At 42.7% G+C, this 18,040-nt stretch overlaps 1 long non-coding RNA gene across 1 annotated transcript; it reads right to left on the reverse strand.

The window, feature by feature from the left end:
- Nucleotides 1–4,600: 4,600 nt before the first annotated feature.
- On the reverse strand, nucleotides 4,601–13,787 carry LOC309522216. Its single transcript, XR_014214986.1, has 3 exons — nucleotides 13,334–13,787; nucleotides 4,853–4,922; nucleotides 4,601–4,754 (listed from the first exon to the last, which is right to left on the reverse strand). It is a non-coding gene; the product is annotated as an uncharacterized lncRNA (long non-coding RNA).
- Between the last annotated feature and the right edge of the window lie 4,253 nt (nucleotides 13,788–18,040).

The following is an 18,040-nucleotide window of genomic DNA, read 5'->3' on the forward strand; positions in this document are numbered from 1 at the left end:
TGTATGCCGGCTCCCTCGGCCAATAAAGCGAGTTGAGCGCCGCAACCCCAGAGTCATTCACGACTGGACCTAATGGTCAGGGGTCCCTTTACCTTTAACTATTTATTTGCGCTTGTTACCCCACTGAGGGTCCCCAAGCCCCAGTGCTCTAACAGCAGCAGAAACAATTTAACACATGTCTTGGAGCACAGGGGAGCAATCTGCATCTGAGAGGCCACACATGGCCTCTGATTTCATTTTATGTGGCCCTCATCTATTCCTGGAGCTGCCCCATTCTTCCATCCCACCAGCTTCTTCCTTCTTTTTCATTTCCTTCTTCTTTTTCCTGGCTTTAAAAAATGTTTTCCCCTCTCCCTTTAATTGGAAGGGGAAGTGTTTAATTCACTTAAAAATGGCTCAGAGTAAATACTGCAACAGTAATGTCATTATTATTTATTGTCTGCTATGTCTGCTATTTTGATAGAGATTTGGCAATAAATGATCCCAACTCCAGTTCCTATTGAATTCAAGTTTAATCCCCTCCCACCAAATGAATGAGGTTTTAAACTGCTTAACTAGGTCAGGGATGGGGGGGCTGGTCATATAGAAATATCCTGCAAGATGATAACAGTGATAGCCCTGCAACATCTAAGTTGTTTTGGATTTTTGTTTAGAACATGTATGACTTAAGAAGAGATGGATCACTTGAAAACCTTGTCTTCTGGCATTTTGAGCATTAGTTGGGGATCCCTTGTGGGCTCAGATATTTCTTGGAATTTGTCTAAATCTGAACCAAAGAACTTATGAACCAACCCAAAGAGGTTGACCAGTCAAGTCCACCACCAAGGACTTGAGGTTGCTATATGTCTCGGCCTACATAAACAGGGGAGAGGGGTTGCCTATTTGACTGGCCATATATGTTGTTAAGACCTAGCCTAAAGGGAGACTTACAGTGCAAACCTAATTCTACTTACTCAAAATTCAGTGGGGCTGACTCCCAGGTAGATGGGGTTTGAATTGCAGTCTGGAACAGTAGCTAAATATATTATCACAGAACACTCACACATACCCACAAAATTAATAGAATCCTGTCCCACAATTTAAACCACTTTGTAAAAAAAGAAATAGTAAAATATACGGCATAGTGTTAATATGTTTCAGCCATGTATCAAGAAAGATTATTAATGGTTAAGATTTATGTGTGAATATTTCATTTGTTTATATATTGATTTTCTTTCTTTTCAGCCTTCCTGAAAAGGCAAGATCTTCCTAGCAGAAGTAATTTATGTGCTTATTCAATATCTTATCAATTCAGTTTTGCATATCAAGAAAAAATTACTTCTCATCCAGATGATTTCTTCAGCATCTGCACTTAATTTCTTTCTAAATGTCAGTGTGACACCGCAGTGGTAAAGAAGAGAGAGAGACCAATTTTCCAGTTAACATTCTCTACAAAGCAAAGTACAACTAGTACTAGAAATGAATGCAAATGCTTTCTGTGGAAATGTCTCTATTTACTTTCCTCAGAGAGCATGCTGCAAGCTAACTCATGCTGCCTAGAGAAGGAATTAATAACTATGTTTATAACCATTATAAATATTATTATTTTTAATTGGGCAAATGCTTGTGAGGCAATACACTTTTGTTAATGTGTTTAATTAAATAGATATGCCAGTTGCTACTTCTATCAGGGGCTTTTTTCAGCTGGAACTCACAGGAACTCAGTTACCGCACTTCTCAGGTGGGGGCCTTTGCCATTCTAAGAGAATGAGGGAGGCATTCATGGTGAGTTCCGGCATCCCTTTTTCTGGAAAAATAGTGCTGCTTCTATCCCAGTTTGCTGGAGTTACTCGATTTAAACCAGGCATAGGCAAACTTGGCCCTCCAGATGTTTTGGGACTACAACTCCCATCATCCCTAGCTAACAGCTAACAGAACCAGTGGTCAGGGATGATGGAATTTGTAGTCCCAAAACGTCTGGAGGGCCGAGTTTGCCTATGCCTGGTTTAAACCATGTGTGTATTGCCCCATTTCCCTGTGTGGGAAAGAACCACACTATGCAGCCCTCCCTGTCAGGGGCTGGACTGAGGAGGAATAGTGGAGCCCTCCCCTTCTCCTGAACCTTCCTGAGAACAGGAAGACGGTATAGATTTAGAACAGTGGTTTCCAGAAGGCCATATTTCAGAGGTTGCAGAGGGGGGAAGCTGGGAAATATTGGGAGAGGAAGAGCAGGAAGAAGCCGCACCGGGGGGAGGGACAGCTGACAGATTGAGTGTCTTTGAAAAGCATTTCTGAGCCCCCTCTCCCAGGACTAGGAGGGCATTGAGAGTAGTAGAACAGAAAGCGCAGACACAGAAAGCTCAGATCAGCCGGCACAGGGATGATGTAGAATAGAAGAGATGGAGGGGGTTGGACTTTACTCGGATCAACACCGGTATTTCATTGTCTCCTTACTCTCTCTCTGTGAATACTGAATAAATTACATGGTAAGAACTCTTCTTGTTTATCTGTTTTTTGGCTGCCACCGGGGGAGGGATTGGATTCCCTGAAGCCTGACACTCCCACATGGCTGTCCAATGAGCAGCACGGAAAGGAGATACACCCAATAGCTCCAATGCTGCTAAAGATGATGTCAGAAGGCTTCCAAAAAACATTTTCCTATGGAGATGCTCCATGTGACAGGCCAAGAATAACTTTTTAAGGCCTTTCACCCTTTGTACACTGTCCAAAATTCATGCAGCAGCTCCATGTCAGGATTATACCGGAAGTGCTTGCATGCTGTGGACTGATGTACCGGGGAAGAGGCTCTCCAACTTTATGCATGGAGATTCACCCATGGGGAAGTTGTTTTTATTTTTACACCAGCATCTGATGATCTCTGTCAGGCAAGCATCCTGATAAGCAGCAAGGACTCTCCATCAGTTTTATGTAAGTTTATTTACAAGAAAAAACACATTGAGAGATCAGCTCCCCACCTGCTCTCATTAACAGTAGCTGATCAGTCTAAATCATTGTCCATCCACCAACAGGAAGAACACCAAAACCACGCCTTTCTTCTCCTTCCCTTCCTTTGTTCTCTGAGCTTCTCCAGTCGCCTAGAACGGGGCCTGAATGGCTGGCCTGTCTCCTTCCCACTCCCAGAGGACACAGCCTCAGACTCTGGCTTATCTGCTGGTTGCCTGGCAATGCTCTGGCTGCCTTCCAAGTCTTCCTCTCCTTGGGAGCTAACAGCGTCTTCCCTGGGAAGAAGGGGGACCAGACTGCTCTTTCTAGACTCTGACAGCCAGCTCTCATCTGCAGAGTCAGTCCCCTGCTTGCTTTTTCTGAGGCTGAGTCTTCTGCTGCACTCTGGGGGGGGGGCACGTTCCTGACACAGCAGCTGCCTTGTGGGCAGGAGCAGCATGGTTAAAAATCAGCCCTGAGATATGCCACCCTTTACTTTTAATCCAAAACGTATTCCCTCAAAATAAGGCTCTACAGTTTACCTTAACTATTTGGATAGGTATCAATGCAAGAATAGTGTGTTCCTCCTATTAATTCTCCGTAGGAAAATATATGTTTTCTGATGTGCTTGGAAAATTAGCATTTTGTGAAACCTAGAAAAGGCAGATGGAGTCAGAGCTGTGCAGGTGGATCAGCAAACAGCAGTCATGACCCGAACTCCCTTATGAGGAATTAGGAAGGACTACCTGTCCAATCAATGTCAATATGCATCCTTGCTGATGTGCCTGTTTTCCCTGAAGCCCCCTCTTTGGTAAGAGCCACATAGTGGCGCACAGACTAAATCCCTGCATGCTCCAGTTGCCTGTTCAAGAATAAGCCCACTGGGCTAGAATCCTTGCAAGACACACGGATCATGACTGATGAGGCTGCATTGAGACAAGGTTAAGCTGTGTTGAAAGTGTCAAGGCATAGGGAGGAGAAATAATGGTACGGATCTACATGTAGCTTTGATTGCATTCTGGCAAATACAATCTGTTCTACTGATGGGCCAGTTGCTTGGCTGAAAGTATTTTTGCAGATTATTAGCAGGAATGCTATGGTACCCTGTCCAGGAGAAGGTAATGATTCAGATTATGCAAAGGAGCATTTTTTGTGCGTTTGTTTTTTAAATGGCGTTTTCCAAGCGAGTTGTTCCTTTAATCCAAATAGAAACATTAGGAAGATACGACACAGAGCAGCAAATAGAATGGCTGTAAATTTTGGAAATGGGATGTCAAGCTAAAAAAAAAAAAATGCACAGAAACCCATGTTCTACAAGCTGACTGCAGATATGTGGTGATGCTATCCAAAACAATGATCAAAGGATATGAATTACCCAATTCAGGTGACATATGTAACATCCTACCAGGATGCGCCGAAGTCATCATAGCAGTCAATTAAAGTCACATTTTCAATGCATGTTTCAAATCTGCCTGCTTTCATCTTTCATCCAGCGGCACTTTTTAAAGAAGTATTCTGAGCTGAAACACAAACATGCTGCTTTTGAGTTCTATTCAAAGGCTTTGATTCAGCAAAACACTCCAATGTATACTTTAACAGAAATCCTATTAGCTTCGATGGAATTATAAGCATGTCTTTAAATAATGCTAAATGAAACAGAGGAAAGATAAACCATAAATTCTGCTGCCGGTTTTACTGAGCAAATTGTGTGGCTGAGGACACAGGGAAATTCCTTTGGAAAACGCTGTCGGAATGATCTCAGCTGTCCACGGAAGTTTACAAACATCACTCTAATCCAAAGGGCTTCTTTTTGACTCATCTGTTCAGTATGTCTGAAAAGGAAACATGTTTAGGATGGTATTCAGCTCCCACTTGCCACCAACTATGCAAGGATTTCCACTTGTTTAAAGGGATTTGCCCTCCTTCTCACCAAGTGCATGTCCCAGGTCCTCACCAAAACTGCTGCAGAGGGTCAGAAGAACCCCTAGATCAGATCAGATCTGAAGGAGAGGAGAATGTTCCACTGAACAAATGCCCTACGAAAATTCACATAACACCACACTGAATACAACCCTTAATGTTTAGGGCTGAGGTGAGGATGATGAAGATTACAATTTCATTTAATACCCACCCTTCAGCCTAAAGTCTCACGACAAGTCCTAAAAATATACACCTCAAGTTTCAAAAGCCAAGGCTACTCACCACATTCCGCGATCTTTTTCATGTAAAAAAAAACCAAACACACACACACTCATTCCAAGAGTGTTAAGAGTAGTCAACATGATTGAATAGTGGTATGTGCAAAACCACAAAAGGAGAGGGATGATTATGATGCCTCCCCAAAAGCAGCCAGGATGACAACAGGGCACTGGGTGGCAGCAATTATACAATAAAAAATCATATACAAATATGAATTGAGGGGCTGAGCTATGGGCAGTCTGATCAGTTGCATTAGATTAGCTATATATGAGGCAAATACAGAAAATTAGAGGACATTCAGTATAGCTCTAGTAGTGACAATGTATTCTACTGCCTATGAGTGTTTCTGATGCCTGGTACCAGGGCTGGACAAGATACCTTTGGTCCGCTTCTTCATCCAATGTTCCCTAACTTCCTTGTGGACTGGAATGCAGCTCCTAGTCACATTATGCACATGACTGACTGTTGTAATGCTTTTTGGCGTACAAAAGGGGGTCACCCCAAAAATTTGTGTTTTATATAAGAGTGGTGAGTGAAAAAGGACACCGCTGCATACCCACCCTCCTGACAGCTGAGTCACTACTGTTTACTGGGAGGGAGAGGGATGAGGTGGCAAGGAGGTCGGCGCTGTGTGAGTGCACTGGGAGCACCAGATTGGGTCAACTGATGCACCAACACAACACTAACCTCCCTGCCACATTGTCGCTCCTCTTCTAATACATGACAGGCACTCAGAAGCTGGAAGACCAGGTGTGTGGTGCCTCCCCTCCTCACCAGCCACTTCTGGCTTTACATATGTGATGAACACACAATGCACATGTGAATGTGTTTTACAGGTGAATGTGTTTTACAGGTGAATGTGTTTTACAGGTGAATGTTTTGAAAAGCATTGAAAGGGAGATGGATGGATGGATGGATGGATGGATGGATGGATGGATGGATGGACAGATAGATTGATAGATGGATAGATGGACAGACAGACGGTACAACTGAGGGAGGAAATTTTCAGATTCACATGCAGTTCAGCATAAAATAGTTGGCAAGTGATTCAGTGCTGTGCCTTCCAAGCCCATTTCAGCAAAATGACCCAGAAGAATGAGATGCCATGGTAGATTATGATTGGCGGTTGCTGAGAGGTCTAGAAGAATCAATAGGATCACACACACATATACACTAACACTTTAGTTTCAGGCACTTGGGAGAGATCCTGCCACAGCATAGACAGCTTTAAAACTGTCCCAAGCAGCCTTGCTTCACTTCTTGATTTGGGACTTTCTGTATCTTTTACATACACCCCTGATATTTACGCCCTCAAAATATATATTAAAGCATGTGTTTTCTCTCAATTAAATGTGTTTGTTTAAACTACTGAGAATTGTGCTGCAATATTCAGAGATGTGTGAAATCTGGTGGACCATCTAGTTTCCATCCACACAGTGTGTGCCAAGAAGTGCAGAGCAAGTCGTTTGATTTAGGAACATGCAAAAGTCCAATTCTTCAAGCATCCCTTTCACTTGTGGATAATAAAATCCATCTTATACACACATATTAAAGATACGTAACCTTTTCCCTGCTTTGAATATGGTCACCCTAATTGTTGCATTTTTAATCTTTAGTGGAGCATTGCAGATATAATTTACCCCCAAAAATTGTGGAATTCAATAAGACATGCAATTATGAGGGAAACATGGTATAACTTTTAAGCAGAATAATCAGTGCACTCTTTTATATAAAGAGAGTTGACATACAACATAAATGGTATTGTCTGGGGACATTTTAGAGAGAATGCTTTTTAACTGTTGGGGCAGTATATGTTTTGGAGAGCTATAGTAGCATAAAGGGAAATTTTCAGATTCACATTCAGATCAGCCTAAAATAATTGGCAAGCCATGCAATGTTGAAGCTTGGATGTCACTGCGAATCAGACCTCATTGTAGTAATGCTGGTGGAAATTACTGAGCCGTTTAACAAAGCTGAATCCTCAGTAGATTTTGCAAATTATTCGTTTCTTTTCGTGATTGCCAAGGGCTTGATCCTCAATTTGCACACAGAAGAAAACCATTTCTCCTGGCCTGCTGTTTCTCTCCACTCTGTGAGTTGGGATTAGCAGGGAGTGAACAGGCAATGAACAAGGCTGGAGAGTTCGAAGTCACTCCTAAGCACCTACCATACTTTTCCGTCTATAAGATGGATTTTTTTTTTAACCTTAAAACAACACTTTAAAATTGGGGTAGTCTTATACATGGGTAGTGCAGGGGGGGACAGTGGAAATGATTCCTGTCTTGAGTAGTAGCTTGTCACTGGTGTTATTTTGGGTGATAGGCTGCTGTGACAATGTCTGCTTGTGATTGGTTGTTGCTGCGAGAATGTCCGCTGACGATTGGTTGCTGCTGCGAGAATGGCTGCTGGTGATTGGGCTCTGCTGCGGCAATTGGGTGTGTGATTGGCAGCTGCTGGTATCAAATGGAAATACTATAGGAGGCTTCTGCATTGCGTTTGATCGCAAGTGTTTGGAATTTGGGTGAGGTTTTTATCAGCATTCCTCCCATTCTGGATAATCTCCCCCCATTTTCTTGATATTGAGTCCTGAAAATTAGGGGGCGTCTTATCCATGGGGGCGTCTTATAGATGGTAAAGTACAGTAGGTCATGCTTCCCCCGAAGTGAGCATAACTGCTGCGCCACCATGAAGGAAGAAAAGTCCACTGCAAAACCTCTTTGCTTCACTGAGATGCTTGATGAGTTAAATTCTAGTGTAGCTGGCCTCTTTCCTGGAAGCAGTCCCATTGAGCATCAATAAGAAAAGGTCAAATCTGGATTCAGTATAGCGTCTCTTGAAAGTGACAGCACAGAAGGTCCACATCAACATGTAAACCAATCACTGTCCACTTCTGATTCACTGGATCCTTGCAAGTAGGCAGTTGCTTGCCTGTGCTTTTCAGACTGGTTGGAAGTACTACTGAACTACATATTGAGATAGTGGAAATGTTATATATGCCACTACTGCAGCCCGTGTGTTGTTAGCCCCGAAATGGAAAACAAGCGAAGTCCCAACTAAAGAAGAATGGCAACTTAAACTGATGGAATGTATGTTGTGGACCTAACATATAGAATAATAGAACAAGAAGAACATATGTTTAAAGAAGATTTGAAAATGTTTATTGAATATATGGGGGGAATTGTGTATATTTGAAAACGTGGGCAGCATTAAGATAAATTCAACAGTGTAAGTTTTGATGGATGTAATAATGGAATACTTAATAGTTTAGTTTATATAAAATATGCAGGGATTTATGTTATGCTAAATGAACCATGGAGAGAGGAGAAGGGAAGTCATTGATATTTTAAGGTTGTTTAAATCAGTGTTTTTCAACCACTGTTCCGTGGCACACTAGTGTGCCGCGAGATGTTGCCTGGTGTGCCATGGGAAAAATTGAAAAATTCAAATTTTTGCCCACTAGGCAGGCGCTGGACTGTGTCCACCCTATTTTCCATCTGTCCTGGGTGGGGATCAGATTGGATGGGATCGGATGAGAGCGGACAGACGGTCTGCTCTCATCCGATTCCCCATAGAGAGCAGCGGGGCTCTGACATCTCCCTCTCCGCACACAGTGGTGGTGTGCCTCGTGATTTTTTTCATGAAACAAGTGTGCCTTTGCCCAAAAAAAGGTTGAAAAACACTGGTTTAAATGAATATTCAAAAATGTAAAACAGAACATTTAATTAAAAATATGGAAAAAATAGATCAATGGTCTGATGCATAAAGCAGCTTGCTGTTAAAAGAAAGAAAAAGAAATGTAATAACAAATTATCTTCACAATAACATGTTCTTGTTATGACAAAGAAATAATATTTTGAGATACAATAAACTACTATACCTTTCAACACATATTCATGAAGTCAACTATAGAGGATATGACTCTGAACTTAATCCTGATTTGTGTCCTAGATCGGGTGTAAGATGTAAGTGCTGTCAAAACTGCTTGGGAACAGTAATCACATGCTACCCAATTCAATATAAATCTGATTGAAAAATTACCCAGAAAGTATAATATGATCATTTTTAGTTTTCAAAAGAGGGAACTTCTCAAGTGTTAGAGCATCAGCTGAAATAAACTTGAAAACATAGGAGCCAGCTGTTGGAGTGTTGTGGGTATCAAGGAGTTAACACTCTGTGCTAAGAGGAAATGCTGACTCAGCATCATGTGATGAGTCAGCATCACAAGACAAGTGGGGAGTTGCCTAACTGGTCTATAGCCAGCTAGTGGCACTGTGGGTTAAACCACCTATCCTAGTACTTGCCGATCAGAAGGTCGGCAGTTCGAATCCCCGCAACAGGGCGAGCTCCCATTGCTTGGTCCCTGCTCCTGCCCACCTAGCCATTCGAAAGCACGTCAAAGTGCAAGTAGATAAATAGGCTGGAAGGTAAACAGTGTTTCCGTGCACTGCTCTGGTTCACCAGAAGCGGCTTAGTCATGCTGGCCACATGACCCGGAAGCTGTATGCTGTATGCCGGCTCCCTCGGCCAATAAAGCGAGATGAGCACCGCAACCCCAGAGTCGGCCACGACTGGACCTAGTGGTCAGGGGTCCCTTTACCTTTAAATAAAAGCACACATTCTACTCATGTAAAAACACCAGACAGGCCCCACAAATAACTCAGATATGCATTTTAAATAAAACAACACATTCTACTCATGTAAAAACACGCTGATTCCCGGACTGTCCATGAGCCGGATTTAGAAGGCGATTGGGCAGGATCTGGCCCCCGGGCCTTAGTTTGCCTACCCATGGACAAGACTATAATGGAACCTGGCAACACACACACATGCTGATAATAAGGCAAGCGGCAAAAGAGAAAGAAATAACTTGAGGAAATAATGAAAACAAACTATGAACATTATCTAGATGCATTAGGAAGAGGAAACCAGCCAGCCGATGGACTAACAGGCCACAAATGTGTGAAATGATCACTGTGAGGAAATTTTATTATTTGCAGTGGTCATCACTGTGGAAGATATTGGGCAAATTCTCCAGCCTCAAATCACATTTGCTAAGGGGTAAGTTCCACTGCATGGTTGCCGTCGTTCCTGTGTTGATTTCTATAGCTGAGAGCCTTTTGACAGCTATTTGGTAGGATATAAACGTAATGCATGCATATAGTTATTCATATATACATGGTTGCATACATACATAAATATATTTGCTTGTTCATTCATTCATTCATTCATTCAGGGTGGTGAAATCCCATACGCACAGTGAAGATCTCTGAAAGGATCTCTCATAATTGGAGATTGGGCACCACCATAGCAAATGAGGCTTCCTTGAGTAAAGTGATAGAAAGATGTAAGCGTAACGTCCATAGTATTCCTACTGGTGTGCCATCGTTGCCATTTTCCCGCAGAACTGGGGGACATGCAGATCTGTTAAATTTGGACAGTGGAAGCACATGGAATTGCCAGATTACAGTTCCTGCATCTCCTTGAGGGTGTGGGGCTTTGACGAGACTTTTACACTATTTATCCGTCCCGTGTAAATCAAAGGTTAAGAGCCTATCTGGCGTCAATCCATGAGCAAGGCACCTCCCATACAGTTGTGGCAGCCACACCAAAGCATGGGTAGGCAAACTAAGGCCTGGTGGCCAGATCCAGCCCAATCGCCTTCTAAATCTGGCCCACGGACGGTCTGGGAATCAGCATGTTTTTACAGGAGTAGAATGTATCCTTTTGTTTAAAATGCACCTCTGGGTTATTTGTGGGGCCTGCCTGGTGTTTTTACATGAGTATAATGTGTGCTTTTATTTAAAATGCATCTCTGGGTTATTTGTGGGGCATAGGAATTCATTCATTTCCTCCCCCCCAAAAAAAATATAGTCCGTCCACCCACAAGGTCTGAGGGACAGTGGACCGGCCCCCTGCTGAAAAAGTTTGCTGACCCCTGCACTAAATCGACCTCTCCTTTTTGAGGCAGCTTGTTTAATAGTTGCCACTTCCAATTGCTACCACTACATAGCAGTTTTGTTTCACACATCACTTTTGCCACATGGAGCAGAGCCCACATAATTTCAATGCAGGTGGCAACCACACTGCTGAGCTCATATATGAATTGGGCCTCAGGCTAAGACAAGAAGCAGAAGAGCAGTATAATTGGAGGCAGCCCACTGGAGCCAAGACTACAGAGGTGGTCTTTCCCCTTTTTTAAGATAAGCAGATGGTATGAATAAAGTGGCATGCTGACAACTAATTCAGTCCCATCACTAAACCCAGAGGCTATTCTAAGCCTTCTGTTTCTGACGGGAGGTCCTATCTTAGCAAACCAATGGATAAAGCTTTTTTCACCTGGCATGCAATTATCCTGTAGAACCCGTTATCAGCCAAGAGACAGTATGAAGGCTAATGGTAAGATTCAGAATAGGATTAGATACATACAATGCACAGTTTCTACACTTGCAAATTAAATAGTACTAACTGACTTAAAATGCTAATATATAACAAGGCTCCTGAAAGAACAAATTCTTGGAGAGTTATTAACCTTATTCAGCTCTCCACTGGTGTGTATTATATTAGAAGCCTCTCAAGTTGTTCTGAAGAGAAAATGACGAAACCGTATCTCTCTTTTTTTGAAAACTGGTTTCCATGTCTTTTCAGACAATGTTGTTTGTGTGATGTCATTCTGTTTAGCTGGAATAGAACACATTGCTAGAGAGATTCAGCTGGAGACCTGCAGCAAAAGGTATATGTTGCTGGTGTCTGTGGCTAAGAGAGTTGAAGAAACAGAATTTAGCGTCAAAGACAGGCATCCCTGTTTGCATTTTTTTAAAAAAGTTTTGGAACATTTACAAGGGCAAGCAGTCTACATGCAAGTCAATGGAGCATGAGGATTCTGAATGCAGTTCAGTTCTTGACTAGGCCTCCGGGGTGACTGAGGGGGTAATATAGGACAATACAACATGCACCAATTAACATTGGTGTGGTAAATGCAGTTCAACATCAGTGAGCCATGCTAAAGAAAAACAAATCCCAACTTTGCATATACACTGATGGGCACTGAGTTGGCAGTTGTTAGCATCCATCTGTCTCAAGAAACAATGGAGTGCACCTCCAGGGGTGAAGTCAAATCGCTGGAGAATCACAACGCCCGCTGTGGCTGCAGAGACCGGTAACTCGTAACTGTTGCCTCTCAAATTGGTTTTGCTGCAGCAGCACCTAAGTGATTTCTCTGGGGAGCAAGCCTGGGCAGTGTGTGTGTATGGAGGCCTCGGGCTGCCCATCTGGCAAGACCTCTCAGCTTGTCTGCAGGAGTTGCTGGAAGGAGGCATACAAGATGCAATTCAACCATCTTAGGGACTCCGGATTTGTGTAGGGTTTTCTCCTTAGCCTTTTCTTCTCCCCAAGATGTCCTGCAAGACAGAGGGTAGAGTTAGTAATGACTGTCCAGAAAAGAGATCTTAATGGTGGATAGCTCAACGAAAAGTTTGACACCCAGTGTGTGTCCACTGTGAAAAGATGGGCTCCATGCTGGAGACCATTAGGAAAGGAATCAAGAATAAGAATAAGAATAAGAAATGGAAGGAACAGAATGCTGACCTAGAGAGAAAGTTTACTGTGATTTAGCAAGGCTCTTACGTCCTTATGCAATTACCTTTTCAAATCTCTCCTTGCAGCCATGGAAGTGGGAAATGCTTTAGTTTTATAAATGAAAGACAGGTCATAATCTGGCTTTGTGGCACCATATTTAACCCCAAGCGATGTACGGAGCTTTATAATGGCATCCAATGTGTTGATGTCTTGGAAACCTGTTCTCAACAAATTTTGTACCTCCCATGGCACAGTACTGCACCCCAGCCTCAGGTTCCTCCCAACCACAAGATCTTGTGGCATGTCTTCTTCTTTGGCAATCACTCATAGCTGAGTAAGATTGTCTTCCATAAACATGGTTTTAACAATGAGTCCGTAAGTGACTATGGAGGCCAATTCTGGACCCACACGTCCTTCTACAGTGGGGACATTGGTTTCTGGGCAGGAGTTGATCACGGTGTGGATTTGCCAGTCGTGTCTTCCTCTTAGCACGTTTCTCCCTTGCATCCTGAGTTTGAGTGTCTTCAAAGCCCATGACACCTTTGGTAAAGGCTGTTCTTCAATTGGAGCACTCGCAGGCAAGTGTTTCCCAGTTGTTGGTGTTTATAATACATTTTTTTAAAATTTGCCTAAAGACCACCTTTGTTTATCTTTGTTGTGTATCACTGCTAGCCCAAAAGCCACATCAGGGAGCATGTGTTCCTTCAGATGTGGTTGGGCTCCTGCTTCCATCAGCCTCAGCCAGCATGGCCAAACGCTCCTCATCCCTTCTCTGTGCTACCAGAGCAGCTGATCAGAGGAGAGAACTTCAACCATTTCAAGCCAGAATGCTAGCAACACAAAGCAGAGTCCTCCTGGTCCTTTGAATCAGATAGTCACAGACAGCTGAGCCAAGCCACTTGCCTGCTTTGTAACGCCAAGTTCTGCTCCATTCATTTTGTATGGGCAAGTTTGTCTGGAGAAAGGGCTACTTGGGTACCTTTAATGGAACACAAGCAGGCAGCTCCCTTATTTTCTAAGTACTTGCTGCCTCTCCAGGTTTGTTTTTGGGGGGTAGGGTGGGGGTGAACCTTACTTGTGCCTGGGTCAAGCTCCTAATTGGCCACTTTGCTATTCTGTGATAAAGCAGTGTTTGTGCTTGTCGTCTTGCAGTTGCCAGGCAACTATAGAACAAAGTCCTCATGTCACCTATAAGTCAACCTTGGAAGATTACTGAGTGGACTTCCATAGAAGCGAGTTTCTGGGAGCAGTGGGAGCACCCAGCAGAGAGCTGCTTAATGCCCCCCAAGGCTGACATCTGGTCCAAATGTCTTGTTTGCCTTTTGGGCACTTTGGCTCCATATGCATCTTAATTCAGCTTGTGCTCTTAAAATGTCCTCAATTATGTCAGATTGAACCTTGCAAAAACAGCGGGGTGTTAATGAGATTATTTGTAGAAATAAGCCTGACAGGGTTTTCTCCCATAACACTAAACGGAAACACGTTGTTTTTCTGGTTGATAGAAAAACCCCTAGTTTCATTTTCTAACTTTAATATGTATGTTGTTGCTTTGGGCAAAGTTTAGCATGCTTCCTAAAATATACATGGGGGCGACCTTCGCCAAAAAATAACTAAATACACTACATGGAGTGGTTGATGTGCTTAGCATTTTGCAGTCAATATTTCCCTCGCCCCTTGAAGAAGAAGAAGAGTTTGGATTTGATATCCCGCCTTTCACTCCCCTTCAGGAGTCTCAAAGCGGCTAACATTCTCCTTTCCCTTCCTCCCCCACAACAAACACTCTGTGAGGTGAGTGGGGCTGAGAGACTTCACAGAAGTGTGACTGGCCCAAGGTCACCCAGCAGCTGCATGTGGAGGAGCGGAGACGCGAACCCGGTTCCCCAGATTACGTGACTACCGCTCTTAACCACTACACCACACTGTGGGGCTGATTTTGTGTGTGTGTGTGGTTAGACCAAGGGATTGTTTTTAAGATTTGATTACCAGTGTGGCGTAGTGGTTAAGAGCGGTAGACTCGTAATCTGGGGAACGGGGTTCGCGTCTCCGCTCCTCCACATGCAGCTGCTGGGTGACCTTGGGCTAGTCATACTTCCTTGAAGTCTCTCAGCCCCACTCACCTCACAGAGTGTTTGTTGTGGGGGAGGGAGGGAAAGGAGAATGTTAGCCGCTTTGAGACTCCTGAAGGGGAGTGAAAGGCGGGATATCAAATCCAAACTCTTCTTCTTCTTCTTCATATTGTGCGTTGATTTTATAATCATACAATTACAGAGTTGGAAGGGGCCTCAAGGAACATCTAGTCTCACCCTCGGCAATGAAGGAATCACAGCTAAAGAATCACTGACAGATGGCCTTCCAACCTTTTTTTTTAAAAAAAAAAAAATCCAGTGAAGGAGAGCCCACCACTTTCTTTTTTTATTTTTAAATATTTTTATTGCTTTTTCAGATACAAGTGTACAGTCAGTATAAAGAAATAACAATAAGAGAAAAAGAAAAGAAAAGAAAAAAGAAAGAACAGAAAAAACCATCTTTCCAGAATGTTTTCTCATAACCAACTGGACTTCCCCACATCTCCCTCACCCTGCGTTCTTTACAATAAAGATGTCAGCAAATTATTTCCTTGTTTCATGCATTCCTTTGTACTTTCAAATAGTTATGTTTTATGTTTAAAATACTTATTATCTAATTGCTTTGCTTTTTAAAAAAGTATAACATTACTTTAAACATTAGTCCTTTCATACTTGTAACTTAATTTCCCATATACCGAATCTTATTGCTGAAGCAAAATTTTCAGATCATACAAAACTTTTAACATTCATATAACTTATAATATTTTTGTAAATAGTCTTTAAATTTTTTCCAGTCCTCTTCCATTGTTTCTTCTCCCAAATCTCAGATTCTGCCAGTCGAGAGCCCATCACTTTCTGAGGGGGTCCATTAATGTCAGAAAGTTATTCCTAATGTTTAGTTGGCATCTCCTTTCTTATCGTTTGAACCCATTTAATTATCTTGTATTATGCTATTATTTGTAAGAAGCCTGGAGATACTGTTATAATGGAACAAGTTCCCCGTGCTTTATTATACTTATCTGTAAGATGCCTGGCAAAGTGTTCTCCCTCTGTTATTTGCATATTCTTCCATAAGCACACATTGATTTAATAGAAGGCATCACCCTGGTATTTGGTACTTCACTAGGGACCAATCAGGCAACCACATTCTGCACATAAACATACAGCAAATCCATTTTAGGAGGGATCTTTTGTTGCAGATGGCATGTGAGGGAGAACGAAGAGCAAAGAAAATGCTAGATTTGTCTTAAAGGAAAGCAGGAGTTTTTACTGCCTCTTGAATCTTGAGACATCTGGCTAGCTATAGAGGCAGTGAGGACATATTTATGCAATAGCCGTGATGGGCAGGCTCTCCCTCCATCCTTGCCCAGTTGGTATTGATTGGCTGTTTACTCTCATTAAGCGGCTGAGAAACGCAGCTACAGCCACTTGTCAGCAGAGGCTGCTCTGCTGCCCTAGTAGAAAACTAGGAACGGTATGCCTCCTGATGTTAAGCAGGACCTGGTATTTCTGAAATCAAGTTCCTAGTTTTCCTACAAGCACTAGTGTGATCCAGCAAGAGGCTATGCAGGCAGGGGGTAGCTTGGTTCTTAACAGCTGAGCTTACTATGGCCAGGGACAGATTTTTAGAGTTTCGCCTAAAGTGATTTCTATTTGCTGTTAGGATGACAAAGTAATGTGCTACAGTTTTGCTTGGGGGCAGGGGGTTGTACCACTATAACACAATGTTCCACTCTATGTTCTCACAATTTAATTATTTGAATCAAATAAGATATATTTGTGGGTTTGTCAAAAAAAAGGAAGGAATATACTTCTCTTGGCTAAAATACTGCTAGTCCCTCTCTTTCTCTCTCTATACGGCAGGTTTGCTTATACAGCTTTTAAAAATAATAATAATAATACAGATAGCTTTTTGCTCAGCTGGGAGGTTGCAAGTTAAGTTGCATAACTCAAAATGCATTCTTCATATCGCTTCTTATCTGCCCCTCTCTGCATATGACAAAACAATATATATGGATGCATATGGACTGAGAAATAATTCATGTTCAGTAGTTCAGTTAAGTAATTTTAGATTCTGGACCCAGTGCTTTTATGCCTCCCCAACCTCTTTAGATAGTAATGGGCATTAACTTCAAATAGCATTTGTGTGTGAGTGGGGACCTCTTTAGATGGTAATGTTAATTACTTCAGTTAATTCTCAAAATGTAGTAAACCAGCCCTGCTGCTTTTTTTGGGTAGTGGGGCTCCTGCTCATTTTGCTGAGTGGGACCCTGGAATTCTGCCCCAATTCCTGTCTGGACAGCACTACCTTTCGTGTCAACACAGGCACCCAGGTAAATGTGTTCCCACTATGGAGCTCTTTGCACAAACTGTACATTATTACTTTGAAGCTACTAAGATCTTCATGTGGGGGAAGGTAAAATATAGCTGAAGCTTCTGTTGTGGTTCTTCAGTGGTCATCCAGGAAAGGGAAGGGTGATGAAAAGCAAGAGATGCATGTCGAATTACAATGGCACACAGTGCTATTTTTCTAGAAAAAGAGGTGCCAGAACTCACCACGAACATCTCCCTTGTTTTCTTAGAATGGCAATGGCACCCACCTGAGAGGTGCCAGAACTGAGTTCTGGCTGGGGGAAAAAAAGCCCTGGCAACACATTCTATTTCTCCTCCTCGTTTATATACAAGTACAAACTGTTGCCAAACATATCTTTTCATAATTCCATCAGATTAGATGGCTGCTTGTTATGGGTCCGCATTCTAAGGGCTGAACAACACATATGGACATGAATGTATGAACCACCTCCATTGAAATGGAGGCACCTGACACCATGGAAGTTCCCCTAAAGCTAAGCAGGTTTGGCCCAAACTCACCTGGGAACCACGTGTAAGGTGTTCTGAACGCTTTGGAGCATGAGCACAGCATAAGTGTAATAATGAGCTCCATCTGTGGTGTTTGTTGTACGATTTCTCATTGTCGCATGAAGGCACCACATGATGATGCATCATTCACTATGCAGAGCCCATGCAGGCCAACTCAGGAGTAATTCCAAGTTAAATGATGCTTACTCTAGGACTTTTTTCCAGCCAAAATTCACAGGAACTCAGTTCTGGCACCTCTCAGGTGGGCTTGACCATTACCATTCTGAGAGAAAGAGGTAGGAGTTCGTGATGAGTTCCCACACCTCTTTTTCTAAAAAAATTATCACTGCTCCTAGGCAAGAGCGGACGTACAATTGCTGTCTTAATGACGCACCCACATGAATGCCCATCACCTCAAG

The sequence above is a fragment of the Podarcis vaucheri genome, assembly GCF_965113315.1.
Source record: "Podarcis vaucheri genome assembly, chromosome: 17".
NCBI classification, from domain to species: Eukaryota; Metazoa; Chordata; class Lepidosauria; order Squamata; family Lacertidae; genus Podarcis; species Podarcis vaucheri.